The sequence below is a fragment of the Pteropus alecto genome, unplaced genomic scaffold, assembly GCF_000325575.1.
Source record: "Pteropus alecto unplaced genomic scaffold, ASM32557v1 scaffold229, whole genome shotgun sequence".
NCBI classification, from domain to species: domain Eukaryota; kingdom Metazoa; phylum Chordata; class Mammalia; order Chiroptera; family Pteropodidae; genus Pteropus; species Pteropus alecto.
This window is the reverse complement of record NW_006443145.1, coordinates 64805-83241: the sequence shown is the minus strand read 5'-3', so window position 1 is coordinate 83241 and position 18437 is coordinate 64805. Positions and strand designations below refer to the sequence as shown.

The 18437-nt window shown below is 34.7% G+C and overlaps 2 pseudogenes; one reads left to right on the top strand and one right to left on the bottom strand.

Moving 5' to 3' along the window:
* Positions 1–8643: 8643 nt before the first annotated feature.
* On the bottom strand, positions 8644–8762 carry LOC112472571 (annotated as a pseudogene).
* Positions 8763–17758: 8996 nt separating this feature from the next.
* LOC102895198 lies at positions 17759–18226 on the top strand (annotated as a pseudogene).
* Positions 18227–18437: the final 211 nt, after the last annotated feature.

Genomic DNA, 18437 nt, shown 5'->3' with positions numbered 1-18437 from the left:
AGACAGAAAAAGTTGAAAATAACATATCACTTATATGTGGGATATAAACCTAAAAGCAACAAATGAACAGAATAAACAAACAGAGACTCAATAGACTAGTGGTTACTAGAGGGTAGGTGCTCGTGGAGAGTGTGGTGTTAGAGGGGGTAAAAGGGGTCAAATATGTGGTGACAGAAAGAAATCTAACTATGGGAGGTGAACACACAATGTTAAAATGTACAGTGGAAACTGACTGGATTTCATTAACCTATGTCACCATAAAAACAAAACAAAACAAAACAAAACTCAATGGAAACATTGAGTATTACACAGATCTAAAGAGTGTTGATGAATTGGAAAACTGGTTTGAAAAATTTTTCAGAATGCAGTCATACTCCACAGATTCAAGAATCCCAACAAATCAGAAGCAGATTATTTTAAAATATTTATATCTACACATAGTACAATGAAAATCCTAAAGGCAGCCAGAGAAAAAAAAGACTGATTACTTTTAAAGATGAAATTATTGACTGACAGGCGATGTCACATCAACAATAAAACCCATGTTACAGTGGAATTATCTTATATCTTCAATGTGCCAAAAGTAGGTACCTGTCAATATAGAGAATATTGTCTAGGAGGACATAAAGGTATAAAGGTATATGTAACTTGAAACTTGATAAGTGAAGTATGCATGTTTTGATTTTCTGAATAATAACTCAAAGAAATCAGACAGAATATATAACCTAAATGAATACTACAGAGTTTAGTCTAATGGTTTGCCTAAAGGAGGAGAAGAGTTGGAATAATTGGAATCAGGAAGGAAAACACAGGCGTTGAAACGCTTCTGTGTGCTGACAATGTTTTATTTCTTCATTTGTAGTGATTGTAGGAATGAGATACTATGCTTTACAGTTAGTCATTAATAGGACGTTTATGTTTCTTGACTTTTTATAGATGTTTTGTTAGTTTTAAAAGTATACAGAAAGAAAATAATGCTTGTTTCATTTTAAAAATAGAGGGAATAATATAAGCAAAAAGCAAAGGGGAAAGAACCATGAGAATAGATACAGTCTACATTACATTAAAATGAAAGATATTTTGCTTGGGGACTTATTTTGTCTGAGCAAATCATGTTGCACAACTATTGCTTTGATGCTTATATCTTTACCATTTGCTGCAGAAGATAATTCTCAGTTTCTTAAGAAATGTTCAGAGCAAATTTCCCAAGGACTTTATAATGGCAGCAAGTAAACCACAAAGAGATCTTGGAGTAAAAGTGTCTGTGGCCACTGTGTGTACACACAGACATTAATGCATTGTCTACTATTTCTGAAATTATTTGTTTATGTAAGCTTTAAAATCAGGGACCTTGTTGATCTTATTCACCAATCCACCCCAAGTTCTTTAATAGTACCTGATATGTAGTAAGTCACAATAAATATTTCCTGGATGGATGGATGGATAGATGGATCAGTGGACGGATGGATGAACAAATAAATATGTAGATCTCAATGATGTTATAAATCTGGGGAGATACAGTGTTGAATATAGAATGTAATAACCAAAGCGGTCTTAGAAATGATCTAGTTAAGCCTTGCATTTTACAGTTTAAATTTTCATTTATCAAGTTAAACTGGGGACGAAAAATGAATATCTTGTGCAGGATTACATAGCTCATTGGTGGGACATGATTCCAAGTTTAGCTATACCGTGTTGCCTTCCTTCTGGAAACGAGGACATGCAAATACACAACCAGCATAAAAGATACCTCTTCAACTGGGATGTCAGATTCTAATGTAAATTATCTGTCTGAGCTTCAAAGAAAGAGATTCTTTATTTGTATATATCCCCCAGGTTTATAAAGACTTGTTTAAATAGGGAAAAAAACATGAATAAAGAATGGTAATAACTACATTGTATCAACAAGTACCTCAAATGGAAAATAATTAAGTGCTCAAACCAAAAGATAGGGTTACTGAATGGATAAGAAAATAATACTCCTACATATGTTGCCTGAAGGGGACTCACTTTAAATTACAATACACACATTAAAAGGAAGAGGGTAGAAAAATATATTGCCTTGATTGGCTTAGAGGGTATTGTATTGAATGAAGTTAGTCACATAGAGAAAGACAAATATCACAAGATTTCACATACATGTGGAATCTAAAGAAAACAAACAAATAAACAACAACAACAAAAATGGAAACAAATTCATAGACACTGAGAATATTTTGAGAGTTACCAGATGGGAGAGGGGTTGGGGGGAAGGTAAAAAAGGTCAAAGAGATTAGGAAGTACAAATGGATAGTTACAAAATAGACATGAAGACATAAAGTGTCGCATAAGGAAAATAGTTAATGTTGTAATAAATATGTAGGGAGAAGAGGGGTACTAGATTTAGTGGGGTGGTCATCTTATGAGTTATATAGATCTCTAATCACTATGTTTTATAAGTGAAACTAGTATATTATTTTATGCCAACTATAATTGAAAAAAAAACCTCATTGAATTGTACAATGTAAATATGAGCAACTAATTGTCTATTGCATTTCAATAAACCGGTGGTGGGGGGGAATTGCATGCTGAGTTCCAGGAAGAATTTTTAAAAAATTAACATCTAGACACATTGTAATACATATATAGAATAACAGAGACAAAGAGTAAAATTTTAAAGCAGTCCAGGAGAAAAGAGAGCTTACCTAGAAAGATAGGCAGCAAACTTTTGATTATTTATGACAGAAGAATTGTATTTCCAAAGTGTTGAGTGAAAATATTTCTTACATTTAAAATTTTATGTCAGATAAAGGCATTAGAGCTATGAGAACCAGGAGAGTTTACTATTTACAGAACATTGCTGAAAAAACGAAAAGGAATGCCTCAATAATAATGCAGAAGAAATATGTAAGATACAAAACACGATTGTGAGCAAAGAAATTGATAAACATGATAGTAATTGTAAACAATTATAGACTGTTAAGAGAGTAAAAAAGACTGGCTTTGGTGTATTTCAAACAAGAGGAAGCTAAAATACAATAACATAAAAATGGGAGAGTAAACTTTAAAAGTTTTCTGAGATCATTCTATTCTTTAGACTGAGGCTAGAGATGAGGATGATTTTTTATTTAATTTTTTTTAAAATTTCAATAGAGACAATGGCTTTTATTTATTTTTATTTTATTTCCCCTTTCAGATATTTGTTTGTTTGTTTGTTTGTTTCTTCGTTTGTTTATTTTCGATAGTGTCATTGGTTGACGAAATCCAATAAGTTTCAGCTGTACACTTTAACAGTAAGGCAAATATATATTTTCACTGTGTGTTCAACTCCCATAGTTAGATTTCTTTGTCACCTCATATTTGACCCCTTTTACCCCATCTACCCCTCCCTTCCCACCTCTCTCCTATCCTCTGATAACCACTAGTCTACCGTACATGTCTATGAATCTCTGTTTGTTTGTCCTGTTCATTTGTTGCTTTTAGGTTTATATCCCACATATAAGTGATATCATGTGATTTTCAACTTTTTCTGTCTGGTTTATTTTGCTTAGCATGATTATTTCGAGGTCCATCCATGTTGTCACAAATGACAGTATTTTATCTTTTCTTTGGCTGAGTAATATTCCATTGTATATATGTACCACAGCTTTTGTATCCAATCATCTATCTTTTAATTTGTATGCATGTTAAAATCCAATTGCAAATCCACATATGCTAATTTACTTATCATCCAACTGATATTCATATCTCCATTAGTCATACATTAGTATATACCCAGTAAGTAAAGGAAAAATGGAGGCCAACCCATCTTTTGAGCTGTACTTCATAGGATAAAAGAGAGCACCACCACATATTATTGATACCCAGGATGCTCATTTTGGGCTTCTGCAAAAAAAATAATAATAATTTTATACATCATACTCTACTGAATTACTTCTTTGGTCACTTACTGGGTGTCAAGTTCAGTGGCCTGTATGTCATTGGTATATTCTCATTCTAAGCATCTGTTCTCAGAATGAAATGAGTATAAATGCACAAGCAGCCTTGTTGACAAGATTCAAAGTTATAAAACAAGTATTTGGAGCCTTGAGACATAATAGACTACTTTCTAGTATAGTGCTGTCTAATTGTAGCTTACTTTATGGTGGACTATGTTTCCATGTTAGCCCTCATTTGTCTTATAGCTGACTTGGGCTGCTAAGCTAACTTGTGCAACTTCAGACACCAAAACATGATGAGTATTTTGTTTAGAAGAACATTTTTTTTAGCCCTGGGGAAGAAAAGCCAAAATCTGTATTAGATGTAGCTTTTTCTATTCCAAATGGGTATTTAACTATTCAACTACTCCGAGATTCAAAGACCATGAAAGGCTGGGAGTTGTTGGGGATTCTATTTGATGAATACTTTGAATTATTTTATAATGAGATTGATTGTCTTGCCCCCAGGTATAGATGCCACATTTTATCTCTAGTGCCCAAGAAAGAACTCTTGTCTTCATTAAAGATGGCCTAGGGCCCTAGAAGTTAAACGCTTTGGCCTGCACAAGTTGAAGGAAAATTAGGAAACTACCTTTCCGTATTTCACTGCTTTTTTCCCTTCAGCTTCCTGGGATTTTGCTGAGTTCTCTGCTGAGAAACCTTGTTCATCTCCCTCACCCTATCTGATTAACCTGAAATAAACCTTCTCATTAATCCACAGGTAGGGAAGACCAGCATACACAGCATGTGTGCATTCACATGGGCTTTCATTAGCTATGATTAAAAACTAAATTCCAGCTGATATATGCACAAGGAATAGTAAGAAGATATTTAAATTGGAATTTTTATGCAAAACTTATTTACCAAAACATGTATTTTTATGTTAACCATAAGTCCGCATTTGCAATATAGTTATTGATTGAGGGAAAAATTGAGTCATCTCAGGCACCTGATCCAAGTTTCTACTGATTTTACCCAATCCTATGGATCTAATCTACGAGGAAACAACATACTCAACTTGTTGCATGGAGGTTGTTTTACTCACTGAACATGGAACATGGGAGTTTCCTATAAATTCATGTCTATAGTGAGGTCCTTAGCTCTGTTAATCCTGTCCCATGTTTGTGTTCAATATTCTCGTCTTCATCAAGCATTACTTATCATAGTAGCTCTATTTATTGACTGTCTATCTTTTTTATTGCGGGGGGCACTAATTTTAAGTTTCTATCTTTTGATGAATCCTAGGAAAATCTGTTCCAGAATTAACACCCTTGCCTCAATTCTCCCTCACTTTACCTAGCCTTTTGGAGTCTTACTATCAAAATCCAAGTATAAAGGCAAAAAAAAAAAAAAAAAAAAAAAAAAAAAAAAAAAATGTTTTTTTTTTTTTTTGCCCTTTATAAAAAAAAAAAAAGCAGACAATGTGTTTCTAGTTTTATGCCTGTCTTAGCAATTCTATGAGAGATGTTTTGAAGCTCCTTTTGAAAAATTTGTGCCAAAGACCTGGTAATTGTTTTTTTATGGTTTTCCAATGAAGTGTGAAGTCCTTTAATAGCTGTCAATAGCTTTCTATTCTCTGTAGCTGTGAACACTAAGAAGAGGCCTTTAACAACCATTTCTGTTTTTTTCTCTCTCCCATCATCATTACCACTTTGGTCTGAGACTGAACAGTTGGCATTATACCCTTGAATAGCCTAAGAGGAATTAGGGGTAGATAAAATCAATTATGGTGGATACTTTCTGAATTTCAAAAGAAAATCATCACATGTAATTTATATCCAGTAATTCAATACAAAAATTATTGATTTTTACTCTGTGCTGGGCATATTGCTAAAAGCGAAGTATACATGATTAAAAAACAAACAAACAAACAAATAAATAATTTAAAAAACCCTACCATTTAACTGGGTTAAGGTCCTGTTAAATTCTTGTCACACATTTCTCTGAAATTTCTCATTCCCTGTATTCTACACCACTACTTAAGCTCTGTCTTTGAATGAACAGTGTTCTGAAATGATGTTATCAACTTATAGCCAACTCATTCCCATCATCAGACTTCCAAGGTGGACTTACCCAAGGACCTTATTAATTTTACTATGTCTTTTTTTTCCAGCTTTATTGCAATATAATAGACAATTAGTTGCTTATATATACATTGCACAATTCAATGAGTTTTTTTTCAATTATATTTGGCATAAAATAATGCACTAGTTTCAGTTGTACACCATAGTGATTAGAGATTATATAACTCACAAGATGATCACCCCACTAAATCTAGTACTCCTCTTCCCTTCTACATATTTATTACAACATTATTAGCTATTTTCCTTATGCTACACTTTATATCTCCATGTCTATTTTGTAACTATCTATTTGTACTTCTTAATCCCTTTGACCTTTTTCACCTTCCCCCCAACCCTTCTCTCATCTAGTTCCCTCAAAATATTCTCTGTATCTATGAGCTTGTTTCCATTTGTTGTTGTTGTTGTTTGTTTGTTTGTTTGTTTTTTCACATGTATGTGAAATCTTGTGATATTTGTCTTTCTCTATCTAATTTCATTTAGTACAATACCCTCTAAGTCTATCAAGGCAATATCTTTTTCTATCCCCTTCCTTTTAATGTGTGTGTTTTAATCTAAAGTGAGTCTCTTTTAGGCAACTTATGTAGGATTCTTATTTTCTTATCCATTCAGTAACCCTATCATTTGGTTTGAGCACTTAATTATTTTCCATTTGAGGTACATGTTAAAAGAAATATAGTTATTACCATTCTTTATTAATGCTTTTGATACACATTTTTTTCTACTTGAAGAAGCCCCTCCAACATTTCCTGTAATACTGGCTTAGTGTTGTTGAATTCTTTAGCTTATTGTTGTCTGGGAGCTCTTTATCTGTCCTTCAACTCTAAGTGATAGCTTTCCTGGATAAAGTATTCTTGGTTGTAGATTCTGGGTTTCCATCACTTTAAATATTTTGTGCTAAGCCCTTCTGTTGTGTAAAGTTTCTTTTGAGAAATCAGCTACTAGTTTTATGGGTCCTCCCATGTAGGTAACTAAGTGCTTTTCTCTTGCTGCTTTTAAGATTATCTCTTTTCATTTAAATTTGGCATTTTAATTATGATGTATTTTGGTGTGGGCCTCTTTGGGTTCATCTTTTTTGGGGGACTCTCTGAGCTTCCTAGGGTTGTATGTCTGGTTCCTTCACCAAGTTAAGGAAGTTTTCCATCATTATTTCTTCTACTAACTCTTCGACTTTTTGTTTTCCTTCAAGTGCCCTTATAACACAGATATTTTTACATTTAATTGTGTCCCATAGGCTCCTTAGATTATTATTATAGTCTTGACCTCTTTTTTCTTGCCATTCTGATTGAGAGTCCTTGGCTTCCCCACCCTCTATATCGATGGGTCGATCCTCTGCTTTATCCACTCTGTTGATTCTCTCTAATACACTCTTCATCTCAGATAATGTGTTCTTCATTTCTGACTGGTTCCCCTTTATAATTTACATTTCCATTTTTATATATTTTTTTATCTCTTTGTTAACGTTCTCACTGAATTCATCTACATATCACCTAAGTTCATTGAACATCTTTATAACCAGTGTTTTGATTACTTGACTCATTTATTCCTGGATCTCTGTTCTGTTCTCTCATATGGTTTCTGCTTCTTTGTCTTTCCATTTTGGCTGCCTTTCTGTGTTTGTTTCTATGAATTAAGCAAAGCTCTTAAGTCTTCTGGTCTTATTAGTGTGGATTTGTGTAGTAGATGTCCAGTGGTACAGTCCTGAAAGGGGTTCAGCTGCAGGCCAAGTTTAGTCCCAGTCTGTGCCCCTCCAAGGCCACCTGTTTAGATTCAGCAAGTGATCCATTCATGCTGTGCTTATAGTTGCCTCAAGAAGCCATCCCAGAAACCAAGGCCAGCTGCCATAAATGTGGGTCTTGGGGTTGGCTCAATAAAGAGCACTAGAGTCACCTAAGATACAACTGGATGTGGCTTGGTTGGGGCCGTGAGTTGGGGGAGGCAGAGTTTCAGGGAATTCTCTGGGCAGAGTGACCTCTGTTATCCAGTTTGATGATGTCTCAGCTATGTCGGCTCTGCATCTGCACACTGGGAAGGGGAGGACTCAACAGAGGAACGATAGATACCATTGGAACTTCTGCCTGGGAGAAAGCCTTGCCTCTGGCCCTTGCTCTGACAACTCAGTGTCTCCCTGTAAGTCTCTGATGCCCCCCAATCAACCCACCTGGAACTGGTGCTCAGAGCGAGCAAGTCTGTCACTGCGAAAATTGGGTTGTGGACACGGCCTCTTTAAGAGGCATCTGAAACTGCCAGCTGCCGCTGACACAGCCTCTGTCCCACTCAGCCACTTGGACCTCGCAGCCTCGTGTCTTCGTCCCCTCCTATCTTCTACAATTACAGATTTATTAATTATTTCTCTCCCTAGTTGTAGTGCTTCTGTTCATCTAGATCCCAGGTGACTTTGCCTGCTGTTTGCTCCCTGTTTCCATCCCAACTTTGATGTGGTCATAAACAAAGCCTCTATCATCTACACCATTTTTAGGTGCCTTCTTTACCAATTTTATTTTTATTTATTTATTTTTTTATGTTTTAGGTGAGGCAACCCTTGGTTGACCTCACAGATTGCAAGGATCTCGTCAGTTTATAATCCCTTATTTTTTAGTTTTTTATGCCTATAGCACCTGGTCTTCCTAGATGGTCTCCCATATAAGTACTAACCAGGCCTGACCCTGCTTAGCTTCTGAGATCAGATGGGATCGCACTTGTTCAGGGTAGTATGGCTGTAGACTTCTTTACCAATTTTAAAACTTTGTCTCCAAGGTTAGAATGCCGGAACATGTTACAAATTTAAGACAATGGATTTTTCTGTCTAGCCTTCCTTGCTAGGGCAAGCCTCTGTAACTTTCCCAGACATACCAGTCTAAGTTTTGTCTCCTTTCTCACTACCTTATGCTTCTGAAGTACCAAGATTTCTCACAGCAGCACTTGTTGTACCTTGATTCCACAAATATAATTATTCATTTAATCCTACTCCCTCTACAATATCTAGCACAGGATGGAGTATACAGAAATTTCTGTTGAGCAAATGCTTGGGTCAAAAAGGGAGGTTTGTCTGCACATCCTGGTTCATGATTTGGAGCAAACATTGGTAAAAAAAATGCAAATTAAACATCTCTGCCTTCATAAGTTTATAACTTGATGGGGAAATAAGGATCAACAAAGGAAATAAGAATGAATAATGCAGACTGTCTGGTTCCTGTGTTTTCTATAGAGATAACACTTACTCCTTCCTAATTAACCACTCAAGAAAGAAAATACGATACCTCACTTCTTTTCACACCTACTGACATTACTAGTGATCAAGTACCATTGATTCCTCATCTTTAATGTCTCTCCTATTTATCTTTTCTTTCTACCATCAATGATATTACCTCAATTAAAGTCATAATTGCTCACTTGGACTACTGTTATAACCTCCTATTTGATCTTCCTACGTTCAAAATTTTCCTATCACATTTATCCTTCATTGTGCTATTTTAGTGATATTTCTTTTATACTTAAGCCATTTAAAACTAAATATTTTTCATTATTTTTAAGCTAAAGACATGTGCTTTTTTTTCTAATAGTGTAGAGTGTTGGGAATGTAGAATAACTCTCCTTGCCACCTCAATTGCTCATTTCTTTTCATTGGTGATTCTAGAATATAGGAGCAGTTTCCCCACTTCTCATTCCTTTCTCCATCCACTTCCATCTGGCTTTGGGTGCTATCACTCAACTAAATAGGCTCTCCACATTTCTAAACGCAACATATTTCAGACTTGTCATCTCAGTGGCATGTAGCACTGTTGGCTCCATGTTCCTTTAAGAAACTCTTATTGGGCTCTGTATGAGTTTTCTATTGCCACAGTAACAAATGACCACCAACTTGGCGGTTTAAAACAAACACCACACATTTATTCTCTTATACTCCTGAAGGTCATCAGTCCAAAATCAGTTTCACTGGACCAAAATCAAGGTGTTGACTCTAGGGGATAATCTGTTTCCTTGTCTTTATTTGTTTGTTTGTTTGTTTATTTGCTTGCTTGCTTGTTTCTGGAGGCTGCCTGCATTCCTTAGTTCATGGTCTCTTTCTCTGTCTTCAAAGCCAACCATGCAGTATCTTGCTTCTGTTGGCACACAGCCTTCTTATTCTATAGTCAAAATTTCTCTTGCCACTCTGTAAGGACACTTGTGATTACATTTAGCATCCGTTAGATAATCCAGCTAATCTCTCATCTCAAGATCCTTAATTTAAACACACATGCAAAGTTGTATATTTTTTTCAGGTAACATTTACAGGTTCCAGGGATTAGGACATGAGCATCTTTAAGGGTACTCATTCAATCTACCACAGGATTCATGAAATAATACTGCCAGTTTTCGCATATTTCTGTGACCACTTATTCTCTGTCTCCTTTGTAGATTCATGCTGCTCCATACAAAAATTAAATATTGGATTTTCTGAAGATTTATTCCTAGGTCATCTCTTCCTAGGCTGTGTAATGGTTAATTTTATGTGTCAACTGAGATAAAGGATATTCATATAGCTGTTAAAACACTATTTCAAGATGTGTCTGTAAAGGTGTTTCTAGAAGAGATTAGCATTTGATTCAGTTGACTGAATAAAGAGATCCACCCTTAGTAATGTGGGTGAGCGTCATCCAATTCATTAAGAACCCAATGGAACAAAAAGGCAAAAAAAAAAGGGCTAATTTTCTTTCTCTCAGACATAGAGTTCCTGCTTCTCAAGCTTCTGGACTCAGACTGAATTATACCATGGGCTTTCTTGGTTCTCTAGCTTGCACACAGCTGATTGTGGGCCTTGTCAGCCTACATAACCATGTGAGCCAATTTCTATAATAAATCTTTTCTTATATATCTATATCTATACCTAGGTTACCTATATTACCTATACCTAGGTTACCTATATTACCTATATCTATCTATATCTATACCTATATTACCTATATCTATCTATATCTATACCTAGGTATAGATATAGATAGATATAGATATAGATAGATATAGATAATATAGATATAACAGAGAGAGATATAGACATAGAGACAGAGATGGATGATGATAGATGATAGATAGGTGACAAATAGATATAGAGATACAGTTATAGATACAGGTACATGTAATTAAATATTTTGCTGAGCTGACCAGGGCAAGCTTTGCCATATAATTTGGATGACTGTCTTGGAACCGTTAAAGTAAATATTCTGAAATAAAATACACATAGAGAAAAGTGCAAAAACCATAAATATATAACTTAAATTATTATAACATAGACATTTAACTACCAATCAAGTCGAAAAACAACATTGTCAGAAACCCTGTGTAAGCCCCTTCTCAATTATATCCCCCTCCTTGTTAAATTTATTCTCAACTCTTTTAACTCATATAATGTGAGATCTTTTATTCCTTTTGAGAAAGAGAAAAGCATCTCCTGACATTTTAGAAGTGACCTGGCTCTTTTCTGTTGAATTAAAAAAAAAAAAAATTTGTAGAATATCAATATCAGACAAGGTCACTCTGCAACCCTATTGGATCAAGACAAAAGTGAGACCATTCTGAAATCATGTCTAAATAAAGGCAAAAACATGAACTCTTCCAAACCACAAAAATGACCCTTCTCCCAGCTCACGTGAGTGACTACTGTTTCTTTGCGAGTTAGAACTTTGGCCTCATTCTAATCTTCTCTCCTGCTAGAGAGGATTTATTAAGATACTCAGTCACAAAATTACTTCCATTTCCTGACAGTATGCAATCCAGAACAAAGTCCCGTTTGAACTCTCCTCTAAAGCACCAGACACAAGACCAAATCCTGTAACGAGTCCTTTCTAATACTCTTTTACTGAGATGATCTTTTATGGCATGCATTCTCTCTCATGGCAATGAACAATAAATCTAACTTGTTCAACTCTGTGTCCCTGGCATTGTTTGCCTAAAGACCATTCATGTTTTGGATTTTATGAGTGATTTTTATTTGTGTAATAATAGTTAATATTTTTTGAATATTAATTTTATGAATAGTCTCCTTACTGATTTTGCTTAAGCTTTCAAAAATTACATTTATAAAATTGTGAGGAAAATGTTAACCTTTTCGTCTCCATTATTTATTCTTCTGAATCCTTTTTCTTATTTATTTCCACCGATTAGTAGTTATGGGACATAAATATTTCTAGCGATAATAGATATCTTTGCCTTGTCCTTGTTTTAATGGGAATTTTTGAATTTCTCACTGTTAACATGATGTTGGTCTTTGATTTGAGATGTAGATCATGTAAGGAATTATTCTGGTTCGAATTCTGGTTACTTACATACTTAGGCAATTTCCTCATCTGAATACAATGGCAATAATAAAACTACTTCACAAGGTTTTGTCAAGGTTAAATTCATTAAAATATGTTAAAGATATAAAAATAATTTGAGCAGTGCTTGGTTCATAATAATTACTATAAATGCTTAATTATATAAAATCAATATAGTATAACATAAATACAATATGATAGTTATACAACACATATATAATAAAAATCATGATATTTAATGTTATATAAGTGCCATTATTAATCTATTCTGATTTAAGAATTTTATCAACATTAGAGATTAGATTTTATCAAATGCCTTTGTAGAATCTGTAATGATGTTCATATGATATTTCTCCTTTCTTAGATTCATTTTTCCTAAATACTTGTCTGAACATTTTTCTTACACCATGTTTAGACTCATCTTACCTGCATGAGATGATATGTAATTCTGTAGCAAAACATTCAAAAAACTTCAATGATATAACCTTTGCTTTTATTTCTAACCTCGTCTACTTCCTCCCTGAACCCTCTCTTCTGGATTTAGTAAAGCATCTGCTCTATAGAAGTACAGTATAATATTTTTACCATGGAGTTTGTTGTGAGGATTAAATATTTTATGAATTTTAAAAATATGTGAAATGTATAGAATGATACCTGGTACCATGTAAATGCACTATAAGTGTTCCTATAATTATTTTATTCTTTTTTCACTAAAAGCTCTACCAGTATGAGATATTGAATTTAATCAAATTCCTTTGGGGTATATGTAGAGCTATCTATGTGTTATTTTTCTTATTGATTCATCTTTTAAAACACATATCTGATCATATGACACCATTATACAGACTCATGACTGACTGCAAAGCAAGACATTTAAGACCTTCCATGATCTAAGCCAACTGTTGGAGGACTTGACTATGGCTCTGTAAATAGATTTTCAAATTTTCTCTTAATCCCAAACAATTTTTACCAGGCTGTGAATTTTCAACTTTTTCCTGCTTTCTCGAATCCCTAAGTGTTGATGGAAATTATAAGACAAAAGCATAGCATTATAGGTATTGGATTTTATTGCTCTGAAAACTTTTAATTCATTAGACCAATTTATTGACAAACTTGTATATCTTCTTTGGGGCCCCAGATACCATTTGGTTAAGTGCTTATTAGTGTAACTTCTTTACTGCATATGTAAAAAGTCCATATGTATTAAAAAAAAAAGGCTCCCAAGTCAATACTTAAGTCCTCGTTCTAGGAGTTTCATGTTTTCTAAGAATATATTATAGAAAACTAAACAGTATTTGGTGTTCCCCTCAGGGCTACCTAAAAATTCAGATATATTGAAATCATATCAACAACATCTTGCCCATTCATAATATATTGTGCAAAGGCTTATAATCTCTCCTAGGGAAATAAAATTAATTGTTCAATGTTATTCCCTTGTGAGAGAGGAGAGCATAGTAAATATACCTTCTCTGTACCTTTGGAGATAATTGGCTGAAAAACAATTGGGCAAAAATTGTTTTCTCACTCAAGGTCACTTTGCTGCACATTAGCACAACTGAGGCATGCTTCTGAATACCAGGAACATGCCCTTCAGATTATTAGTTATATAAAAAATGTAATGGCTATATGTAGAGCCAGGGGAGAGAAAGAGCAATCAGGGAGATTGTTTTATAAACTATATAAATGTCTAACCAATGTACTGTATACTTAAAATTAATAATAAAATTTTTAAAAAATTAAAGGAGAGAAACAGATGAATCCTCAGAATGGCTTTGAGAATGTAAGAAGAACAGTTGATGTTAATTGCTGAGTTAGTTTTCAAAGCTAGCCTTTTGAACTCATCTTATTATGTATCTAGTTTAAAAGGTTTGTATTCCTATTAATAATGAGATTTTTAAATGAAAGAGCCAAATAATGATCTAACATTCATGCAAAGAAACTAATTATTTACCATAAAAGAATTAACTCACAAATGTCACCTAAGGAGCTAAACTGAGGAGAAACCCCTGCTTTGCACATTATCTTTTATCTGATTACAGCCTCCTATGCCATTGGAAAGGGCTGTACTGGGCTTGCAAAGATGAGTATAATGTGGTCCCACTAGTTCATGACAAGTTCTTTAGGAGCAGTAACCAGGACAAAACACAAATACCTTTGATGCAAGGTAGAAAATATTAGGGCCCAGAAGAGAAATTTCAAAAGAGGATTACATCCCTTGTTCTGCTTCTGATGCTTCTTCTGGCTTTATTATTTTATCAACACCTTTGTAAGTTACAGGAGTAAAGAGATATTATCTAACAATAAGTCAAATAATAAAGAGACATAAAAATAAATAGTTCATAATCTGTCCCTCCATCCCTTTGATCTCTACCCCTGTTCAAGGTAACCGATGTAAAATATTTGATGTGTAACTTCTGTACTTTTCTAGATTTTCATATTAAACTATTCAAACATTTTTGTTCTTTTACAAAAAAAATGGGTTAATCTTATGTAACTTTTCATGTAAGTTTTTTTTTCCTCTAGATTAAGATATAAAAAACTAAAGATGCTAATGCAATCTATAGAGGAAACTGACATCTCTTTAATAAGCAACTAAAGTGAGTGGGTCTGGAGCAACTAAATATTTCCATGAAAAAAAAATGATTCTTGACCCCCTACTGCACACATATAAAAATTAATTGGTATGAATCATAAACCTAAATATTAAAGCTTAAAATATAAATCTTTAAGAGGATGCATAGAAGAATATAGTTATGACCTTGGAGTAGGCAAAATTTCTTATCAGGACAGAAAAAGAACTAATTATAGGTGAAAAGACTTGATAAATCAGACACACACACACACACACACTTCTGCTCTGATCTTCAAAGTAAATATATCAATTTATACTCTTTTTAGTAACATATGTTTGTTCCAGTCACTCCATGTCTTGATCAACACATTGGAAGACATTTAAACCTTACTATTCTCATTGTTTTAATTTCAGCCATTCTGTTTGACATATATCTCAATGTAATTCTAATTTTACTTGTCTGATAACTAATGAAGATGAATACCTTTTCATTGGCTATTTAGATACTGTCATTTGTTCATTAAAAAAATGTGTTGTCTGTTTCTTCTTGATTTGTAGACATTTTTAAAATATATATTCTGGACATGAAAAAATAAATCTTTAATATCTTCTCCCAATCTGGGTCTTGCTTCTTCACTGTCTTATTACAGTCTTTTGGTAAAGTGGAGTTCCTAATTTCGGTGGAGTACAATTGGCCAACCATTTCCTTTATTGTTAGTGCACTTCGTGGGGGCTAGCTAAGCATGCCAAAATCTGTAGGACAGGCAAACAGGAAGGCAAGGTCATGAGCAGGCTGACATTCCACAGGTATGGGCTGAAGCTTGTCCACAAGCAGGCAGGCAAGATGGGAAGACCACCAGTAGGCTGGAACAGCATAGCTTGGGTAAAAGTTTATTGTCCACAGGCAGCAGTTAGGAATAAGTGATGGGAGAGCAATTGCAGATCTAGGTGTTGTTTGGAGTCTCTAAGCTCAGGGAAAGTCTTACATACATTATTAAAGTCCCAACTGATTAAACCATGCCCAGAAAGATAATGTCCCTTTTGATTAACGTAAAGTCAATTGATTGTGAACTTGAATCACATTTGCAAAATCCCTTTTTTGCAGCACCCAAGTTAGGCCTGTGTGTGCTACAAAATGACTGCTGCCTCATTTCCATTCTCCAAATCTGCTAGAGAATCTCCCTTGGAATTGTAGTTCAGTTTAGTCAAGTTAATTCATCAAATAGTCATCACAGATATTCTTCTATGTTATTTTTTATAATTGCAAAGTCCAATATGGGGACACATGTGGCTATTTAAATTTAAATAAAACTAAAAATTTAGTTTCACTATCATGCTAGCCAAGTTTCAAGTGCTCAGTAATCACAGGTGATTACTGTGTTAGATGGCACAGAGAGAGAGAGTGAATATTTTCACAGTCTCAGAAAGTTCTACTGGGCAGTGCTATTTCAGAAACTTTATTGTTTGCCTTTAATATTTAAGTTTGTCTTCCATTTAGAGTTCATTTTTTAAATATAGTATGAGCTAAAGATCAAGACTTATTTTTTTTTAAATATGGAAATCTAATTAATTGACACAGCATTATTTATTGAAAAGTCTACCCAGTTTTATTACATTTCAGTGGCCAGCACCTTTGTTATAAATTGGGTGGCCATATATATGGTGATCTGGATAATCTGTTTCTTGGCTTTTTATTCTATTTTTTTTTTATCTATTGCCATCTTATCTCAATTCTTGTCTCTTTATAATAAATATTGATATTGGTAACAAAAGCTTCCAAATTTTTTCTTCCTCAAAATTGACTTAGTGATTTTTGACCTTTTGCATTTCTATAAGCATTTTATAATTAGTTTGTCAATTTACACAAACAACATTTTTTGAGTTTTCATTGGGATTCCATTAAATCTATAAATTAATTTGGAGGAAATAGGCATCTTGTTTTACATTTTAATGCTATTAAATACTGTATAACTTGTTCAGTTATGTTCAGACACATTTCCATTAGCAATATGTAAAATACCTACTTCTCTGTGTTATCATCACCACTATTATCAATCTTTAAAAAATATACATTATCTGATGAATAAAAATAATATGTTGTTCTAATTTGAATTTTTCTAACTTTTCCTAAACCTGAGCATCTTTTCATATTTTTTCCATTTGAATTTCCTTTTCTATGAATTGATTTTTTATTTAAAATTATTTGTGTTAATTCAATTGTAGGTTTCTTTGTATTTTGGAGATGCATTGGATACTATGCAATGCTACCCAGATGCTCTTTCAGGAAAGAATCACTATTTCACCATCTGCCTGGAGTGTTGGCTACTCATAGGTCACAACTGTGCCCTCTCGGGAACTTACTCTTGGCCAGAGTATGCTGCGTCAACCAAAGTTATATTTCATGATTGGCTGATGCTTGTGCATAGAGGCACAGTTTCTTTGCCTTAAGGTAGGGCACCTCTGAAAGGCCACCCCAGCTTTAAGACTCCTCCACTGGATTAGCTAAGGTTGGTGATGCAACTGTACTGTAGTTCAGACTCTTCCTCTACCTAATTTTGCTTCCCTTGTTCCCTCACAGGTAGTTTGGTACAAGAACATTTTCCAGTAAGCCTCCTGCATGAAAATCTCAGAGACTCAGAGTCTGGTTTTCCAGAATCCTGGCCTATGACAGTTTATATAGGAAGTGGTCACAGATAGCAGATTATAAAATACTATAAAGATTGATCATCTGCAGGCTGCCTGGAAATACAGACTTCAACAATGGTCAAAGGCAGAGTGTGAAAAGTCCCTGGCACCCTGTGGTTGTACAGTTGTCAAAATTTACACCCATGGAGCTCTTTCGTCTAGGCGGCGAACATGCCATCCAGACTGAAGAAGAACCGGAAACTTCGGGGCCACATGAGCCACGGCCACAGTCATATCAGCAAGCACCAGAAGCACCCGGGAGGCTGAGGTAATGCTGGTGGCATGCATCACCACAGGGTCAACTTTGACAAATATCGCCCAGGTTACTTTGGGAAAGTTGATATGAGACATTACCACTTAAAGAGGAACTAGAGCTTCTGCCCAGCCATCAACCTTGATAAACTGCGGACCTTGGTCAGTGAGCAGACATGGGTAAATGCTGCCAAAAACAAGACAGGAGCTGCTTCTATCACTGGTGTGGTGTGGTCAGGCTATACTACAAAGTTCTGGGGAAGGGAAAGCTCCGGGGAAGGGAAAGCTCCCAAAGCAGCCTGTAATCGTGAAGGCCAAATTCTTCAGAAGAGCTGAGGAGAAGATTAAGAATGTTGTTGGGGGGAGGGCTGTGTCCTAGTAGCTTGAAACCACTTGGAGAGAAGTTCATTAAATACTCACAAGTGTTTTTCTAAAAAAAAAAAAAAAAAATTACACCCAGAGTAAACTCCTATAGGACATTGGAGTAGAATGCAGATGTGTCTGCAATATCTCAGGCATTTGAGCTATTCGGGAAGGTAGTGATTTTAAGGACTTGGGATTAGATAGCTGTTGTTGGGGACCATCATATTAGATAAAG